This window comes from Odontesthes bonariensis, chromosome 1, assembly GCF_027942865.1.
Source record: "Odontesthes bonariensis isolate fOdoBon6 chromosome 1, fOdoBon6.hap1, whole genome shotgun sequence".
Classification (NCBI taxonomy): Eukaryota; Metazoa; Chordata; class Actinopteri; order Atheriniformes; family Atherinopsidae; genus Odontesthes; species Odontesthes bonariensis.
The window spans coordinates 8,034,412-8,055,380 of NC_134506.1; the positions used below are offsets into that span (position 1 = coordinate 8,034,412).

Here is a 20,969-nt window from a genome sequence, read left to right on the forward strand (position 1 = left end):
GGAGCCGTTGTTTTTTTTAACTCTGCAATTTTTCTTTACTTCTTTTTAGTGGAAGGGGTCTATACAGACTTAGACTTGTTCATAATTGTTTTTGTGCATTTGCTTGATTCCTTACCTAAAAGTTTACTTTATTTTTCTAATTTGTGGTTATGGCAGGGCAACTGTCCTATTTTCCTCAGCCTTTAGCAGGTGAGGGTTAAAATCCTACTAGTGCCACTTGACAACTTTCTTGTCAATGTGAGGTGTGTCATGAAAGAAATTGTAAGGTAGCCTTCTTGTTCCTGCACTAAGTACCCCTCTACTCTAAAAAGGGACTGTCAGTTGTTAATTTAGTGTTAATGTTCACAAACAACGCGATTGTTCATGGTGTGTCGAAGTGTGTGTGCACGATTAGCTGTCTCCAAGCAGTGACCTCTGTCGCCCATTCTCTGTGTGTTTCCACTCAACATCTGTGGGAGTGGATCATGTGTCAAAGTGGTTTGCAGGTGGTTTGCAGGGCAGAATCTCTATAGAGAGGTGGAGCAAAGACAGACAAGGTTCAAGTGCCATAGAGGCGCTGATCACACTAAACTGAGCAATTCCAGCATCTAAGGACCCTTCAAAAGCCTTCTTTTCACACTCCTGACTGCAGTTCCACTCTTTCTTTCTGGCTCCCTGCTGCAGCCTTTGTTATCTCTCCATCCCCTTTCCAAATCTTAACCTTAATTTTTCTTGTCATGTCTCTTTAATTCTGTAGCTATTTATGATTCTTTTTTTATGATTGGAATAAAAAAAGCAAAATATATATTTTTTATTTGTACAATTCTTGAAGAAGTGAATCCAAAGACTTTGTCTTTGTTAGTATATATTTTTTAATGAACACTTCTTCAGACACTTTTTAGATATTTTTAGTATCAATGCATATAATCATGCAGTAGAAATTGATGCAGTTTATTTTCCTTACAGTCATAAAGGTGTAACCACCTATGAATCAACTCCTGCAAGAAACAGGGAAAAGCGAGTTTGGATGATACATCGGTTCCACATATTTTAAATTTTTCGAAAATTTGGTCATAATGCATTTTTTTTGCTTCATAACTCTGTAAAAAAAAAGATACTCACTTTGTATTATACGTTTTGAGGATCCACCAGGCTTCCAATCACCTGACTGGTGCCACCAGTGCTTTTTAAAAGTAAAAGGTGTCACAGAGTGGATTTTTTTTAATTGGTAAGATGAGAAAATATGCTTTCTGAAAATGGTCACGTTAATTGAAATAACATCACATAGAAAAGGTAGATTCTGAGAGAAAAAAAGCTAAGAATATATTAAGTAGAGTGATTACAGGACAGAGTAGGAGACATCACTTCGTGAGGAAGACAGCGAACAGAAAGAAAGGGGGACCAAGACAGAGGCAGAAAGGAGGGATTATGCACTTAATAGTATCTGCAGGCTTCACTCTGAACAAGCTGCTGCCACATATCCTGGAGCCTGAATTGATAAATTCTGTTTGATAAAAGTCACTGAAATGCCGGCCTGTCTACACACCTCTATTAAGTGCCGGTACATTTGTCACAGCCAGTGGAAGTCAACCGAAGGGTTTTAATGTCACATCAGGCTGAATTAAAGACTCAGTCGAAAGCAATGAAAGCTTTAAGTTTTTATTTCAAGTGACAGTGTGGTGGTACAGCTGTGGCTGGTGTGAAAGATTACTAGGCTAAACTTGATCAAGGCAGTCGTTTTACATTTTCTATTTCTCTATTGGGAATTCTGTGATTATTTGCTCCTCATTTTTAGCTGGGTTATTCATTTAGTATCTGATGACTTTGAGCATGGGAGGGGTGTGTATGTGTGAGTAGAAGAAAGGGAGCGGGGGGATTTATCTTATGTCTTGAATAATTTTTCTAATTCATTATTGTTATTTTTATTTATCAAGAAAAATTAGATCTGTGCCACATTAATCATCAAACCTTTCTTAATATAGTAAACAGAAGGAGCATTTAAAAAAGGCTCCATTATAAACACAGCCTTTCCCCTGAGAGGCTCTTTAATACCACATTATACTGTTCCCCATTTATGCAAAAGTAAATAAGTAAACCCAAAAGGAAAATGAGCATTCCGGGCGTTAAACACACAGTCTTCTGTAAACGCCAGGCTCAGCCACGACCACATCTCTGACGCATTGCTGTAAGACGAAGGATTTCCACTGTGCCTTTAAAAAAAAAAAAAGTAAAGGCATGCCTACTTGTTTACTTTTGTCCTTATTTGAGGACAACACACTCAAAAACACTAGTTTCTTTTAATTCTTTTTATTTCATGGAGCATCATTACTGAAAAAAAAGTACAAGACCTCTTTTGAATATTAGAGAATTTTAGACTAGCTCAGGAAGTGTACAGCAATGATCAGAATGACTCCTCCAAACATCCCAGACAGTATATTTAAATATAATAGCAAAATGAAATGGTGAAAATTTAGCAACTCTGCTCATGTGTTCAAGTATTCCATCCCTGGAATGTGCAAACCAGGCTTCAGGTAACACGATACTTGGAACACGGCTTGGATTACAAACGCTGAACAGGTCCATTTACCAGTCTATCGCAGGGAACATGACTTGTGTTGAAAGGAAAAAAATTGTTTTAGTCAGGTGTGAACCTTTCTTGGTTTCTGAAGGTGCATAGTAGAGAACATTTCACAACTATTGATCCTAATCAATCTGCTGATGAGACTGCTAATAGTCATTCTAAATCAAAATAATGTATTCCAAAATATTTCATATTTACTTATTTTTCTCACACCTCCCTTCTCTGTCCACGCACTCATTTACACATGCGAACGTTCATAATCAGTTGATCTCACCTGATGTTTTATTCAGTTAGGTAAAACACATTTTGCATGTGTGTGAGTGCACATGTGTGAGCAATTGTGTCTGTGTATTTGCTCTCTGTCAGTTTTTCATAGTCTACCTTAAAAAGTGTTGTTCAAGGTGGGAACTAAATACTATTTTCTGTAAGATTAATCTCCATTATTACTGGGGTTGAATTTGAATGGAAAACTCCCTGATGTGGGAGAATTCCCTTGACAGTTGGTTCTTTCTTTTATTACATCTTTTTAGTCATAAGGTGTGTTCACCCACCTCTACAGTGAAAGCCCTTAATAGATCTTCCGCAATTTCTGACAGTTTTCCCAAATCATCTTTTTTTCAGTTTTGTTTTCAAATGGCTCTCCTGATTATCTTTTCTTTCCAGCCACAAACCTTGCCAGAAGCCATACTAATCTTTCTCTTTTGTTTTAAGTAAATGTCTGTCCTATTTGTACTATCATTCCTGATTTGTAGCTGAATTTTTTTAACCTTTATTTCTGTTTCTTTTTTAATCTTTTTTCTTGTGTCTTTTAAACTATTTGCACTTATGGGAAAAGAGTAAAGTTGAATTTCTGGGGCTCAGACCCTTGTTCAGTTTGTCTTTCTGCTGTTTTGGTAAAAGACTGTCAGATGTGACTGAAAAATGTAATATTTCCAATCCAACTTTGGTCATAAACCAAATACAAAAAACAAAAGCCATTGGGATAAACGTAATACCTGTGGCATATTAGCAATATCATTGTGATCATGTTAACATGTGGATGTTAATACTTGGCTCAAACCCCACTGGGCCTTGAGCAGGCACAACAACTTACTGGCACAAAAACATGACATTTGTAAAAATTGTGTTTATTTTTTTCTCACGAAAGTAGACATTCAAAAAATAACTGCATTGAGTTATACAGTCTTGAGGCATTTCATGAAACTGTGATGAAATAATCATTTTTTACAGACATAAAAGTAATAATTTTGAGGGGTGGTGGTTTTGGTGGTGAAGCTGTACACATGACAGGCAAGCTGGAGATCTGCATCAAGCTCTCCTTCCACTCCATTGCTTTCCAAAGTGATTTTACTTTGAAAATCATTCGTCTTATCAGTTGAAATTTACTTCTGCTGTCAGTAACTGTTTAGTTGGAATCGGAATTAGTAATGTTAAAATATCCTCTTTCTGACTTAACGGGTGTAAAGTTCCAACCCCTCCGACAAAGACAGAAATAGTTTTGAAACATGAATGAAACATCCAACACAAAAGAAATATACACAGGTGAAAAAAGAATATAGAAGTAAAGTACAGTACATATATATATATACAGTATCAATGTGTGTGAAGCAGACTATATAAGTACATATCTAATGCAGGAATGAAAAGCACATGCAGAGTGCTTTGTTACACCTAAGCAAGGTTAAAAAGGTGTGATCAAGAGTGGACCATTGACCACTGTCAGAGTCAGAACTATAACTCTGCCTTCATAGCCCAAATACAGCCCTCCTCACACCCACCCACTGACAGGACATTCTCATGACAGAACTGCTTTCGATTAGGGATAGAAAAGCTTTGGTCTACAAATCTGAAGTTGAGTTTGGGTTTATTTCTCTCTCTCCCTCTTGTAGACTTTGTCTCTCTGATTGCCGATCAGCCCCTCAGGGGCTTTAAGGCGCTCTTGCTAGATCCCTGTGATTAGAGTAAATGTCCTCCCCCATTTTTGCCAGAGATCAGAATTGGTTTGCAGAGCAGTAATGAGGTGAACAGAGGAAGGTAAGGTGAACAGCTTGGAGGACCACTGAGATTGATGATATGGAAAGTGTTTCAAGAAAGATGAGGAGTAAAAAGAGAGAAAAAATATCACTTAGGTTTTTGAATATTGGTCTGTTTGGAAGATCTTAAGGGACATTATTCTTTTGGTGGGAGTAAAACCTTGTTTACCAAACACAGATTTATGAGAAAGCAACCTGGCTGCTTAACCATGGTTGGTTTTGTTGTAAAACGTCAAATAGGTATGAAAAAACAAACCGAAAAAAGTATTTAGCATTTGTGTAATTTCTTGTAACACCCAACATGAATTTTCAGGTAATGTATTTCATTTGGAGGTTTCTTATGTGTCTGAACCACATCTTTTTATTTTTGCAGAAGGAGTAGGATTCATCCTGGTAAGCCAGAAAAAGGAAATTTGTAAGATGTGCCAAACATGGAGGCCAGCTTTGATCATTTCCTAACCTTACCAAAGGCTCTTTGGTGAGTGTAACCTTAGAGCGAGTGAAAGCATAGTTATCACAAAGTGAATACAAAAGCAAAGTTAAAGGGGAAGTTCGTTTTTTTAAATCTGGACCTTATTTTTGGCATAAAATACGTTAATCTAATCACCGATAACAGTTTGGTGAAAGTCGGCGTACTTCGGAAGATATTTAGATTACTCCAGATCCGCGTATATATCCATATAACGGGAGAGAAAAGGGCATAGATAATACAGCCTCTAAATAAGGCATTATCTGTTTTATTTCATCAATACTTTAAAATGAATGAATGAATGAATGTGTACTATTGCACTGTTAGCTCATAGCTGCCGTGTTGTTGTTATCCGGGGCTATCGGGGGGGCTTATAGGGGGCTTTCTACACATGCGTCTAGTGGGATGACTTCATCGACCCTCATTCAGAGTGAATGAGTTGCAGCACAGCTCATTCACTCCAGTAAGGACATCCATCGTACTCAAAGTCGTCGTCCACGTTGTCAAAATCTGATAAATATCCTCCCATGTTGCACAAAACTAGCAGTAGCAAACTCTGTGTAAAGTTAGCCAACTGTCACAGAGCACGGAGTAAATAAGCTGTGCTGCAGTGGTCGATGAAGTCATCCCACTAGACGCATGTGTAGAAAGCCCCCTATAAGCCCCCCCCCGATAGCCCCGGATAACAACAACACGGCAGCTATGAGCTAACAGTGCAATAGTACACATTCATTCTTTCATTCGTTTTAAAGTATTGGTTAAATAAAGACAGATAATGCCTTATTTAGAGGCTGTGTTGTCAATGCCCTGTTCACTCCTGTTATATGGATATACGCGGATCTCGAGTGATCTAAATATCTTCCGAAGGACGCCGACTTTCACCAAACTGTTATCGGTGAGTAGATGAACGTATTTTATGCCAGAAATAAGGTCGAGATTTAAAAAAAAAAACAACAACTTCCCTTTAAGTATTTGTCAAAAAAATTTGCATTAGAGACAACTTTAGGTCTACTAGATAGTATCTCAGGATTGAAATCCATAAATCATGTTTTAAGACCAGTTCCGTGTATACCATGAGACTCTATTCGAGAAAATGCATCAATCTTATGTTGTTGTAGTTGTTTCCCAATTATGTTGTTAATTACCAAATTAATGTAATTATGTAATTGAAATATAGATATGAGTATCATATTCCTATTCTGTCTCTAGATCTGGATTCATTACATCGGAAATATTTAAGAATTTAAAACGTATAAATGAGTTCTATTTTGCCAATAGTGTCTTTCTCAGAAAAAAAAAAATGAAGGTACACCATAGTTGCTGGTGGACAGGTGTCCTCTCCAGGCAACTTCCTTAGCGACATGACATAATTTAAGCCCAAAGATGCTGAATCATCTGTGTGTCTTCTTCTGCCTGTAAGTGTGTTTTCCTACAGTTTGCTGTCTTTGTGTTTACAAAGTACCTGTGTCTGTGTGTGTATTTGTGTAAGGGGGGGGGGGGGGGGGGGGGGGGGGGGGGGGGGGCATATGATTTAGCCATTACTCGTGTTCATGTGGAGCCCGGCAGAGGTCAGTCTCCTCCTCAACACCCCTTTTTCATCCAATTTCTGAGTCTGCGGGCGGCCGCTTGCCGCGCTTTTGTTGCCGGAGGTAATCTGTGAAGTGATCTTAATTATGGAGGTTCGGCCTGTTCCTCTCTTCCCCCCACCTCTTCCTCCTCTCTGTCTCTCTCTTCCTCTCTGTACACGCTTTTAATCAAACAGCATAGTTAGCCTGTAATGAGGGCGAAGGGAGCACGTGTGCCTCTACTTACACATGCTGCGAGGCTTTGAGGAGGAGGAGAAAGAGAAGGATGAAAAGAGTGAGAAAGGATGAGAATGGTAGAGAGATAAACGATGTGCACTTTCCGTGAAAGATTTGTTTAGAAATCTTTTGTGGAAATCTCAAATTTATTTTGTAATTGATCTTACAATGAGAAGTAATGTTTGGGTGTTGTTTGAACATTGTTCTGGTTAAAGCTTTTCAAGACAGACGTGCAGTATAGGTTTTACAGATTTCATTAAGCATTATAAATTCTGATTTGGTAAAACTGTGATCTACAATTAGATCGGTTAGACCTATTTTCTAACTGAAACATGTTTTTGCAGATAAACTTTTTCATATAACCTAACATAATACATATTATAGAAAAAAAGGAAAAAACAGAAACAAAATAAGCACATAAAAAAACTAAGAGAATTGTTAAGAGAAGAGTATTTGAGAGGCCTGGAGGAAGATTGGAAAGGGGTCAAATGGGGTGGGAGAGGGGGGAAATGGTGGCACTACATGTTAGGGAGAGAGGTAGTTTGATGAGATCTATTACAAACAAACAGCCTAGGCATTGATGAGATTGTCTGACAAGGATAAGACCAACAATCCTGATGGACACTGAAGAGGTGACCACATGGGGTGGACTTTTGTATGTATGTGCCTAGATGTGGAATTGTGTTTGTGTGGCTTGTAAGCAAAATGGCATGTGTCATATGCCTACATTATGACAACCTCCCTGTGCTGGGACCTGTTTTCAGGTCACAGGGAGGTCAAAGGGCAGTGGCGAGGGCATGAATGCCACTCAGATACAAGCTGCATTACTATCAGATGTTCTTGGTCGTATGTGTGAAATTAATTTTGATAAAACTTTTATTTATTTTATTCCTTACATATTAGATATTTCAGCAGTCATACTTTTATATGCTAAAAGATATAGACAACACAATATTTGTAATATTTCAAAGCATCAGCTTTGTCAAAGGCCAAACTTTTTCTGGCATTATCTTATTGTATGTATGAATTTGTGATTATATATATATATATATATATATATATATATATATATATATATATATATATATATATATGTACGATTTTTGATCCTGGGAGGGTTATTGTTACTTAAAAAAAAAAACAACTCAAATTTTCGACAAATTTTGCTTCATCAAAAATGAAAAAATGAAAAGGAAAAAAAAATATTTATATATAAGCTAATTACTCATTACCAGAAAATTAATCAACTACAAGTCTAACAAATAATTAGTAGTTATTTTCATCACAAAAAGTAAAGAATGACTAGTTTCAGGGTGCCAAATATGCAAAACAAACAGACAGGTTGGACCATGCAGCATGTTCCTGAAAGGTGAGGTAGCAAACTCATGTGAATAAGCGTAGAGTCATTTTGTAGTTTGACTTCTTTCTGTTGGCAAGGTACTTTGAAGTTTTATGCAAGTGTGTGTATTACAATAAGGCCGCTAATTCTTTCAGGGTCAAGAAGAGGGGCCAGGGTTTAATGCTGTGACAGGGGAGGTTAACGTTGACTAGCTGCCATCTGAACTAATGGTTGAATGCTGAGGGGGAGAAGAGAGGTTACAAGTTTGTTAAAATCACTGTGTGTTGTGTTAAACAGTCTTCCCCTTCTTGTTTGTGCTCACACTCCATAACCCCCTCCTTTGCTACTGTCCTTATATTATTAAAGGTTGCCTCTGTGCTTAAGTAAGGCAAAGCAGATGGCCTTTTTCATAAATCATGCTTAAAAGATGATTATAGGCATCACCACCCACTTTTCTCCCCTTGACATACAGTATTGTAGTGCTCACAGTTTTCCTTATGGCCTGCTCGTTGCACTGTGTTTTTAGAAAGACAAAGCTAAATTGATTTTTTTAGTGACCAGGGGAAATGAACGCTACAGTTTTATTACAGAAAGTGGCAAAATGTCAACAAAGATGGCAAAACAGCCTAAGAGACAGGCACAGATCAAATTCACTGCTACCTCTTCTCTCTCCTCCATCATTAGCATTGCACCCTTACTTGTTATGTTGCTTATCACGGCACAAAGTTTTTTAGAACAGCACTTTAAATATATAGCATGGGGGTAGAAGGAAAAGTGATGGCAAAGGGGTAAACGAGGGTTGTGTGTGCAAGTACGTGTTGGATTATGTCGCTACTGTTGCACTATTCCTTGATGTATGCACCATGTCAGGCAGTCATTGTCTCCTGGGTAAAGAATGATAGTTCAAATACCTAGCATCTCTCCCCTGGTGCTCCAAATGCTTGCCTTTGAAGTTTTTATAATCCATCTGTCATCTACGAGCAGGGAGGGCACATGTTCTGTACCACTCAATTACCAAATTCTTTTTTTGCCAACTACAATAAAACAGGAAACAAATAATATGGGCGACCCTGAAAAAATGGGGGATGGGGGGTGAATAGAAAGAGAGAGAAAGAGACAGAGGAAGGAATTGCTTGAAATCCTGTGTTCCTGACTTTCTCACGCACTTGATTGTGTCCCCTCACTGCCTCTCATAACAGGAGAACAAAGCCTGTTTGTTGTGGGTGGAATGCCTAAAATGCTTCCTACTGTTACAATTATGAAGAATTTGATTGAATGTGTATTGTTTCAAGGGTTTGATGATTTTGATCATTTTTTTTAAGTGACTTTGATTGTTATTCTGCTTCCCCGTGAGAAATAATAACGAGTCATCTAATCAAATTTCATTTGATACAAACATTTAATTTCTTTAAAGAGCTGGTCAATGCTGTGAATGGTGATGAGAAAATATGTGTTTTGATTATACAATATTCATTATGGTGGCCTAAACATGCATGCTGAATGACTTTTTGTCATCAGCTGGATTGAGTGTCTAATGAAGTTTGCTGCAGTTCTTGGTGTTAAAATCGTATTTAATTGATAAGCGCATTGTTGTGCATCACTTTAAAGTCACACTGAGGCACCAAAAAAACTTCAGATAGCTGTCTCAAAAAAAAAACAACAGCAGCAGTTGCAAATTATGGCTCTGAAACATATTTCATTTACATTCGCCACAGGCCCCTTTCAAGGCGTCTACCTTTTAATTCTTTTTCATATTTAACACTCAATGCAACACACGTGTCTGTACCCTCGTTTACATTGAAACCCCCCCTAGCCCCCCACATTCTCATTCTCACTGGGAAGAAGATGAAAAGATTGTTTTGAAAAACTGAAAAAGAAATTTGACTTCATTTGTTTGCTTCTGAAACTTCAAATATCCTGTCATAATTGTTTCATACATGTAATATATCTTCATTTGGGGGGCATGGGGAAGATGAAGAATATGTCGGCTTCTTTCTTCCTGAATAAAAGGCAGCAGAACCCATCTGGTTGGGTGATCCACTGCTGGCCCTCTCGCACTCATTGCTGAAATAATACTCCCTCTAATGACTCCCGCATATTCTGAAATCTCCCCTTTGAAATTGGTCTTGGCAGATTATTTGCAGGTACTTGAGTTGCATCTGTTTGCAATTTTGCAAATGTGGAAGACTTTAATAGTGGGCAGGGGCGGTTAGCAGAGAAGAGGCTATTTTAATCCTTGAGATAACACTGGTTGTCAGTGTGAAAGGGTCCGAGTGATGACCTGCACTTTAAGCCACATGTTGGCTTGTCTTTACTCTTGTGACAATACGTTAATGCATACCATTGTTAATTTTTTTCTTTTCTTATCACTGTTTTATAGCAGTCTCTTTTAGGGACCAGGGCCCTTTGTGTGGTTGCAGATAATGTAATTGCAGATTAGTGTAGAAGCAGGAGAAGAGTTAAGCATGGACTCAAGTCAAACTAGATAATATTAAAAGTATATGTTGTTTGACAGTGTTATGCATTTCACTGCATTATTGTGTTCTATTTTAAATAAATTGAGCATTTTCCTGAAAAAAAAAGCAATCAGTGTCAGACATTATATTTAGCTCTATTAGTGTGACAAATAATTAAGATCTGAAATTTCTGGATGTCCAAGAGTTTGTCACTGATTTTTATTGTCCAGTATAAAATGCAGTGATTAGGAAAGCTAAAGCTGAGCTAAAATAATTGTGACTTTGGTTCTTATTATAACTACCATGTGGCGAGCAGCTGACCAGCTTAAGCCTCCCACTTTTTTACACCCCCCTCTCCCTCCCTCCCCCCTTTAAAACTGTAATAAGGTGCCCTATTGTCCTATGGCAAGGAGTACAGGGGCCACAGCCGAGCCCACCCAGCTGACTCTAATTGTATAGGTGGTTACAATTACATTAATTACATATTTCATCAACACTGTTTATCCAGCCGCATGTTAGATGAAGAAGCCAAACTTTTAACTCCATCTTTTGTTTTTGGATTCCTTGTTTTTTTTACCCCCCTCTCACCCCAACCCGTCTCTCTCTCTCTCTCTCTCTTGTCCTGACTTTCCTTTTCTCTTTTCTTTTTTTGTGGTTGTTTTATTAGGAACAAGGAGAGGGGAGGTGCCAGAGAAGGAATTATGCTGAAAGTGTATGCCTTGCAACTTTCCCCCTCCCTTTTGGAAATGTTTATTTGAACAGTAAGCTCATGATTTGAATATTTGTAATCCATGCTTAAATTTACAGGCCAGATGAACTTTTTGGCACAGAATGGCAACCATAAGTAGGATTTTGAGAAAAGCTTTACAAAATTTTAAGCCATGTGCAAGGCTTATATAATTTAGAGGGTGTGTGTTTGAGGGAGGGGGGGCACAAATAAAACAGGGACTTTCATATTTACTTTAAACATGCGGAAAAATAGGACACGCGCACATATATATATTCATTTATATATATATACATTGCACTGCTTTGGTGTAACAACTTACCAAGTTGCTGTCTTTGAATGCTTCTTACTTCAGACTGAAATAGCCCCAGAGGTTGAAGCATATGAGTGTACTCCATGTTGAATTGTGTTCCTGGATGCCACGCATGTTCTGGCTGGGAAATGGGTGTCTGAGTGATAAAGAAAGAGAGAGAAAGGTCACTGAGGCAGGCAAAAGGAAAAGGCAGACTTTCTTAAATTATGCTAATCAGTCCATAGGGGCTTGGCCCTCTCTCCCAAGTCAGCCTGCTGTAATTCAGATGTACTGAGAACCTGGAATTAAATGTGTCACTGTGAGGCGTGTGTGCTCTTGTACATGTGCACATGTGTCCGCAAGCCTCTGTTTGTCTTGCATCTCCTTCTGCATGTATGCACAGGGGGTGTTTAAGGGTTAAGTAGAACCAAATTAGTCAATGGGAGAACTAACAGCAGCAGCAGCAGCTTTCTGTGTGGCTACTTCTTGGTGAATGTCAAGATGATTTAGCTGCTCTTATGTGCAGCATCTGTCTCTGAGCAGCAGTCCTCCAATCACTACTCTGTGCTGTCTGTTTTGTGGCCCTCCATGCAACAAATGAATACCAAATGTACAACGAGTAACATAACTGCATTGTTAAAGATTACAGCTTCAAGTATGAAGAAGCTGAAGCCCCAAAATCCTGTGAGGTACCATTAGTTTAATAAGGTCTGATGGAGAAAGTACTTTATCATGAAACAGCTTCTGCATTTATCTGCTCGGTGGCATTCTCAATATTATTCTTCACATTTAGAAAATTCCATATGGGCTCTTGACTTTTTCAGCAACAGTATTACATACTGTGTGCAATTAAAAGCATTGAGCTTTAACTTGTACATACAATAGTTGATCAATGTTGCTAGATATTGTTTCTTTCCACTGGCATGCAGAATAATAATTTTGCCTAAAAATATATATTCCAAAATTGGCAAAAGTATAATTTAAATCAGGAATGATCTGATCGAGAAACATAAATGACTTTATGAACCTGGGCAAGAAGCTGTAGGGTGTGATGAGTGTGTCTGGTGAGATCTAATGTCTTTTTTCCCTTTGAGGGGTGCATGTATATTATTTGTGTGTGTGTGTGTGTGTGTGTGTGTGTGTGTGTGTGTGTGTGTGTGTGTGCGTGGGTGTGCATGTGTGTTTGTGTGTAAGATCACCAGTTGGGCTAACAGATGAATCATGGCTCAGCCACTGCCCCTCGTAGTCCTTGGCAGTTAGTGGTGTGAAAAAGCCTTCTCTTTGAGGGCATTATATAGATTAATGTGCTGTGCCTCCGGCAGAGACACACACCTTGCCAAGGAGGGATCTTGACTGCTTGTGTGTGTGTGTGTGTGTTTAAGGGTATGTGTATGGAGGAGAATCAAAGGAATAAAGCTGCACTGGATCGTTGAGTTTAAGTGTGTGTACAAGTGTGTCCATGTGTACATACTTCAGATAACGCAAATATGTTGAAAAGTTGAACATAGAAATTCTGTTCTGAATAACCCATTTATGTTACATTAATAGGAACGACACAGTATAATGCCTAAAATTATTCACCTTTGGCTTGGATATGGTCATACCTGATAACTTTACATGCAACAAAGAAATGCAGATAAATCCACAGACATCAGAGTGTCATCTTGCATCATTTCACCGACTAAAGTACATTAGATGAATTGGAAAACATGGGTGAAAATACTTTATTTTTGAGAATCCAAGGTCATAAAGCCTGTTACATTTTCAAGCACACAGTTTCACACACAGGCATGTGGGAGATCATCCAGTGACAGCTCTCTATTAAGGTATTTACATGTGAATAAGGGGGGTGTTTATCAGGCCCGGGTATCCTCTAACATAGTTACTAACATAGTGAACTCTTGTTCAGTCTTTCACCCATTTATTGCCCCTTGGCTGAATGAGCTCTTAGCCGACAGTGATAAGGGTGTAGTGGAGTTGATATACAGTATCACAACAAATACACACAGATGTCACAGCTGTTGGAAGCAAATGCAAAAGGAAAAGTACAACTGTTCTCGCTGACGTTAAAGCCAAAACCTTGTAGAAATAATAGAAAACTTTAAATCCTTTATGCCACTTTCTTTCTTACCTGTTTCTTTTGGTCTTTAAAATAAATGTCATGATTTTTCATATATTGGATCTCTTTTTTATTCTCATTTTCCTCATTTTATCCCTTTGCTTAAAATGTGGGTAGAAACAACCATATACTGATATTAACAGTTTCCGTTTAAGATTAGGCCCATCTATAATTTTGTGTACGGTATATACTGGTACCTTAAGTATTTTTTTACCTTAATAACCTTGGGACTCATGATTCATATTCACTCATGCAATATACATTTATTTCCATATATATTTGATTATGCGCATGTGATCTAATGCATTCATACTCATATGCAGTTTTCTCCAGCCAGTGGTCTAAATAACCTACTTTTGTCTGACAACGGCATCAAGACATGGAGGTGCACATATGCAGAAAGCTATTTGGAAAGACCTCCTCGTAGCTGTCAGCTTTTATTATGCACTGAGGTGTCATGTTTGTTAGGAAGCTGAGTGCAGATGGCAGAGTGGAAGAAATGGATCACTAATTTTAACAATGATTAATGAACAGAGATGGAAAATGAATTACATCGGACTATTGGAGGCAAGGAATATTTTCTCTGAAAATGTTAACTTCAGCTGCCAGGCAGCCGGCCGTGTTGTGGGAGTATATTGAGGAGGGGGAGGAAATGTGTGTGTCTGTGTGCACTAAGGTGCAATTTTTCCCTCGCATCTTTTGTAGAATCAACACTTCACTGCTCTTGCCTATTACTTTGCCGCTCGCCTGCTTAAACACTGCCTCCTTTATACACATTGCCCACCCCCCCATCCACCACCCGTCTGTATTGCTTTACCAGTTAAGGTACACACTCTTTAATAAGGTAAACACATGAAAGGTTAGACTGTCTTAAAATGTTAGCTATTTTCATTACTCTGCAGTGAGCTTTATATCAAATCAGAGATGTAGCAGATTCAATCAAGTGTTAGTAGCTTTTGCAGTGGTATTTCTCTCTAGTTGAACCATAACCTCACTATCACTGTACATCTGCTTCGGAATGTACTTTGTGAGCTATTCTTATTAAATTAAATATTATTTTTATTTAATTTTGCTCGTGACAACATCAATAAAGTAATGTATGGGAAAGTATTTTTGAATTTTCATAGCAAAACTGCCTTCTTGGTATATTCAAATATTTTTAATTGACTGATGGATGAACCAATTGACTTTAAGATGCCTCATTTATGACATTTTGTCAGTATATTCAGATAAAAATTTTTTTTCCTACATCAGTATTACAATATCGAATCACAGCATAAAAATCAGACATTACATTTCTAATGACCTCTGATCTGAGCAGAATGCCTTGTTTTTACTCCCTCTTTCTATTATTTTCTTTCCTTGTATTAGACCCCTAACCACCCACCTCCTCCAGTCACCCTGGTGGTTGTGTTACCATAGATGTTTGTCTGCTTGGTGAATCAGTGTTTAATAGGCATATGCAAACTATTTAGAATTTAAATAATCTTCTGATGGGAAATACATAAAAACAGAAAAAGGAGCAAGTTCCAGCAGCATTATGTGTTTGTCAAATGTGTATGTGTGTGAAAGGGAGACAGAGAGAAAAAGTAAAAAGTGAAACAGAGGAAGAGATCTCAGGTTACGACAGCATATGCTAAGCACTCAAAAAACATACACAATGCCTTTGGTGAACAAGGTAGTCAGTATGCCCTTGGGAGCCAATTTAGATTGTGACTTAAGGCAACATTGAGGCTCTGTGTGAGAGCATGTGTGTGTGTGTGTGTGCGTTTGGTGTATGTGTGTTCACCGCATACAAGTGTGAGTTTTACTTTTGACGCTCCATTGAAACAGTAGTGGTGGGTAAATCTGGGTGGCCCTCCTGCAGACCCTCCACATCTGTGTTCCCCCACTACCCCACTGTTGCAGGACTGAGCCAGCCTCTTCACGCCTGACTGGCTCTCCTCATTCAGAAAAGCTTGGAAAATGTGTCAAATCCTCATTAGGACTTTATTTGAGAGTACAAACTTTCAGCATTAATACTGCATTTTCATGTTCCTGCATCACAGAAAACAGTGCAACCTAATAAAAAAAGAAAGAAAAGATGACAGTATTGATTGTGGCGTGATTGGAAGATGACATTTCGAGTGCACAAGCAGTACAGTATTGAGCGTTTAGTTTTAAAATTGAAGATAAATATACAAAACCAAGATCTTGCAGATTACGATCTGAGCAAACTTCAACAGATATAATCAAACGTTTGAAATGTCACAAAAAAATTAAATGTCAATCAGAGGCAACGTATTCAACTGTGTTGAAAAGGACAAATTCATTAAAACAAAAAAAAAGCAATTTTTTCTAGGTTTTCACCTAAGTCAAGCATTAAAATCATTTGTAGAGTTTAGAGAATATGTAGTTTTATAAAAGCTGAGACTTTTGTACACAAAGTCAGTATGTCTGTTTGCTTGAATACCAATCATTAAGGGACAAACTACATCAAATGTAAGTGTTAATTTTTGTCGTAGTTTTATATTTGACATTTCTAAAATACTGTAATATTGCTTATTAACTGGTTTATGCAACTCAGGATGAACAGGAAAAATAGTCTCTTCATCTCTGTCTCTGGATAAGACTGTGAGAAACTTGAGAATCATGACTGATGACCAACTTTTCTTCCTCGACCATTATGCATTCGCCTTTCAGTCATTTTATTTAGCACCTTACAACAAATCTGTCTCACTATGCCCCCTGGAAAGGGGTTTAAGCCATAGTTCATCTTGCCTTGAGTAAAACACTGCTCTTCTCACAGGTATCCCAGCATGCACAGTGAAACCTTACAGGTGGTCCAGAATGGGATGTCACCTCTGGTGTTTCATCAACTAAAAAGGGCATACGTCACTCCATTGCTCACTGACCTCCACTGGCTGCCCATAACCATCCAAATCAAATTCACGTCACTCATGCAGGCATGCAGAGTAACTTCTGGGTCTGAATCCCGCTATTAACTCAATCTTTCAAGCTTATGCTCCTCCTCAAGTACTGCTCTTTTCTCAGGAATACTGTCTCATTCTATATCCCTAAACCCTAAAACAAATTAGATATTTTTGCTACCAAGGCCCCAGACATTCGGCCTCAAGCAATTTGCCCTCTTTAGAAGTCAGAGAGGAGAGGACACATATTTTGATTTGACTTTTTTCTGCCCCACCACTTTATACATCCAAGTATGACTCCTCATCTTCAACTAGATACGATAGTGTCAAATTTAATTACGTGATAATAAGAATAACATTTTTTCAAGAGTATAGGAGTGATATACACAAGAAATCACAGTTCATATTTGTTTATTTATGAATGTGTAAATTACATCACGTCCTCATAGGAAGTCTTGAGGAAAATAGAGCTGTGAAGGGGTTTGTGGGGAAGGAGATCATCAGACAATTTTTAATGGGTATTTCTCTTCTGTCGCCAGTGTTGCAAACTTGTCAAGCTTCATATGCAGGTGACTGTGAATTTCCTGGTGTGTGTGCTTTGTTTACAGGCTCTTGTCGTCCCACCTTCTGTGAAGCTGTCTGCGCTCTTCCTGACATCCGGCATTTGTTGGAGAGGTGGCAGTAACGCAGGTACAATCACACCCATTGATCAAGGGAGAGGGGAGGATATTAAAGGTGTCTGTCACATTTACCGACTTGTGCACTTATGTTTTGTTTTCATTTAAATCTAAATCTGGGGGAAGTCAGTTAACAATGCACTTTTTACTTTGTGCCATACTTCTTAGTCACACTGTCAAGATATTTATACCTGTCAAGATATTTATTTATTGCTGGTTGATACCCTTTCACTGTGTCTGTGTGTGGGTCAGTCTAAAATTAAATCAAGGGGGAGGGCTGATTTGAGAGCTTAATACCATTCAGGACAAAGAATGCACAGTAAATACTCAAAGGTAACAGTAGGTGAGAATATTTTTATCTATAGGTATCAAGGTACAGATGTTTGCATCTCTGGTAGCAGACAGACCAAAAGGAATTCTTCAGGAATTACTGTAATCTCTTAGCCTGGGAATTCCCATGCTGCTTTGCGCGCGATTTCATTCACACTGCAAAGGCAGCCTGGAAACCATCGCCCTTATTTTTGCCTAAGTTAGGGAACCAATCACAGAACCGGGGGGGGGGCAGCAAGACAATGACGACGTCTATGCGCGACACCGAAGCTTGTAGAGTGTTAATCCAACATGGCAGCGATGCAGCGTTAGAAAGTGTTTTAAGTAGCTTAGAACGCAAGTTTACTTTTAAAAAAGAGCAACCTTTGGCGTTGAAAGATTTCATTGCCTTCTTCCTCGTCGAATTTCTGTCGCTCTACATACGTCATCTGGTAAGTGATACAATTGGCTATGAATCGCGCAAAGCAGCATGGGAAGAACCAGACGTCATTTGATAGACATTCGTAGCGCCCAATAAACGGCTCTAGGCATTCGTAAACCACGCCTCAAATACGAGAAAATGCACACCTAGTTCCCAGACCACCATCTCATCGAGATTGTGGATGCGTCAGCCAGGCTAGTAATCTCTTGGAATATCTGGGATATTATATCATATCTGGGAAGACACTAGTCAGTTATGTAAGTTTTTTGTTTGCTATCTCAGACCAGAAAAAGTTGGTAAGTAAATGAACTGTGCTTATATAGATCTTTTCTAGTCTGGTTGCTTTTACAGTAAAAGCCACATTCACAGATTCACACACACACTCATAGAGCACGTCTTAGTCTATATAGTTTTTACAGGCTACTCAGGTTTTTTTTTTCCCTCTATCATGCTCATTCACACACTGATGGATGCATCAGTGCCCATGGACACTTTGACATGTGGTCAGGGGAAGCCGAGAGTCAAATCACTGACCTTCCGACTGGCAGACGACTGCTCTTCCTCCTGAGCCTCAGGGATAAGGAATATATCACTGTTATAAGTAATGTCACTTTAATCTTTACATGGTCAGATGCAAAGTTGCTTCCTCTCCCCATAATGCGTATCAAGTCTTCTACAAAACAAGCCAAAACCACCTCAAGCAAACATATAAATGCAAGTTTATAAAAATTGAGTTATCTGTTTCCTATTTTCACAGTTTAGTGTCATGTTTTCTTATTCCCAACTTCTATTTGTGATTCAAAAACACTAATCAAAATCAAGCTACCATCACTGATAGTCTAACTGACAATCGTATTGACGTCGTCACGGCTGCTACATCCAACTTTTTTTACAGTCTATGACCTCATCCAGCTTCTATTGTTTGTTGTCCCTTCTTTTTCTGTCCTCGCAAACCCCATCTGGTCGACACAAATGGCCATCCTCCCTGAGTCTGGTTCTGCCAGAGGTAGCTGAGCTACTTTCTTTGAATTGGCTCTGGATGTATGAATTGGACTATTTTGTAATGTAAGGAATTGGATTTAATTGGATAAAGATTACATTACATTGAATTTGATTCTAATTGGCTTGAATTGGATTGTATCTTTAAAGTGCTCCGAGATGACATTTATTGTGACTTGTTGCTATATAGATAAAACTGAATTAACCTGAATTGTGAGACTAAACAAGCCTAGAGACAGTATATGTACTGCCTACACAGAATAAAATCTGATCAATTTAATGGCCATATTCTTGTATCCTCTCTTTCTGGATAATGCTAATGACCTGAAATATTTGAATGCATGTTGGAAAGGGCTATGCAACACAGAATACATTCGGCACCAGTCTCTTCAATACATGTTGACACTCACACATGCACATGCACAGTCTGTCAAAAAGCCACATCTCTGTAATTCCCTCTCTATGTAGCTCAAGGAGACAATTAGCAAACAGAGGTGACATGGTAAACAGGTGCAAGCCATTATTGCTGGAACTGGATAAGCGTGGCCACCCCATCTCTCATAGTGATAGGTTTGAATAGCACATGTGTTTGTATGTGTCCATGACCATATGACAAATCATTGCATGTGTTTTCTTTTTTGAAGGTAGAAAGCTTCGGCCTATCTGGTTGTCTGTAATCAGCATGTTATCATCATCATCTTCATCATCGTCCTTTTTGTTGTGCACACAGGACAGAATTTTGATTGTTTTTCTGTTCTTACATTTGCAGGTTTCTTGTATTCATGTTTACTTATGTACTTATTTACCTATCAATATGTTCTGCCGGCTGTCGTTTTATTATTGAAAAATATAGCATTGGTGAGTCACAGTGTTTTGGCTTGTATCATATTGGAGGTATGTGCCACAGATTTCCCTCATATTGGAAGCAGAGCTAACACATGCTACCCTTGACGTATTCTCACACCATTTCTCACACAAAGCACTCACACAAACTTGCAGATGCTCACACTCTTGGATGACTTATATATAGAGAGATGCATTAATCGACTTGAACACACATGCACATACACACGCTTGCAAACAAAAAAAGCACTAACAGACGGACACATACAAAACCTGTAGCTAAAAAAGTGAAACAGCTCCTTGAAAACTGTTTTTCTGTAGAAAAGAGTACTACACTTTGAAACAATGTGTGATGCACTTCTGCGCCATTCTTTTCACTTTATAGTTCCATTACATTACATTTTGAAAAATTCAATATGAAGAATTTCATGATTAAACATTCAACGAAAAAAATTCAAATTTAACAAACTTTTAAACAGACCAGTGCTAAAATAAAAGTTTGTCTTGAGGCATTACACAAAAAGTTCATAACAGAAATCAAAAGTTTCTTACTGCCAATGACAAACACGAATGAGTTCATGTAATATGTTAACCAATAGACCTAATTGGCCTGCAGAATGTCCAGAATGAACCGCTTCAAATGAAGTAGAAATCTGAATGCAGTACTTGCACTTCCAACTAAGTAAAAGGTTTGTGGTTTAAAACTTGTGTTTCGAATGGTCCACACATATACACATTTAGCCATTCACACAAACATTCATAAAACTCTTCCTTATTATGTATACAGCTACACTTCATACATGCAGCACGTGTTCCTCCAAAATCACACACCAGTGGACATATGGGCAATGTAGGATACTTCAACATATGGAGGGGCTGAAAATTGAGCCACTAAGAATGGAATAAAACTTTTGCAGTCCGGAGAAGATTGCGCCCATAACTTAAGCATCACTGCTTTTTACTTTTGGGAATTTTGTTTCATCACTAAAGCAA

At 38.3% G+C, this 20,969-nt stretch overlaps 1 protein-coding gene across 3 annotated transcripts in view; it reads left to right on the forward strand.

The window, feature by feature from the left end:
• The window catches only part of znf536 (zinc finger protein 536), a 203,555-nt gene that overhangs the window by 6,903 nt on the left and 175,683 nt on the right, over positions 1 to 20,969 (forward strand). For all 3 annotated transcript variants that reach the window (XM_075469018.1, XM_075469139.1, XM_075469076.1), the window contains exon 2: positions 17,315 to 17,396. The gene's annotated coding sequence lies outside the window, so the exon portion shown is untranslated. The remainder of the gene's footprint in view (positions 1 to 17,314; positions 17,397 to 20,969) is intronic.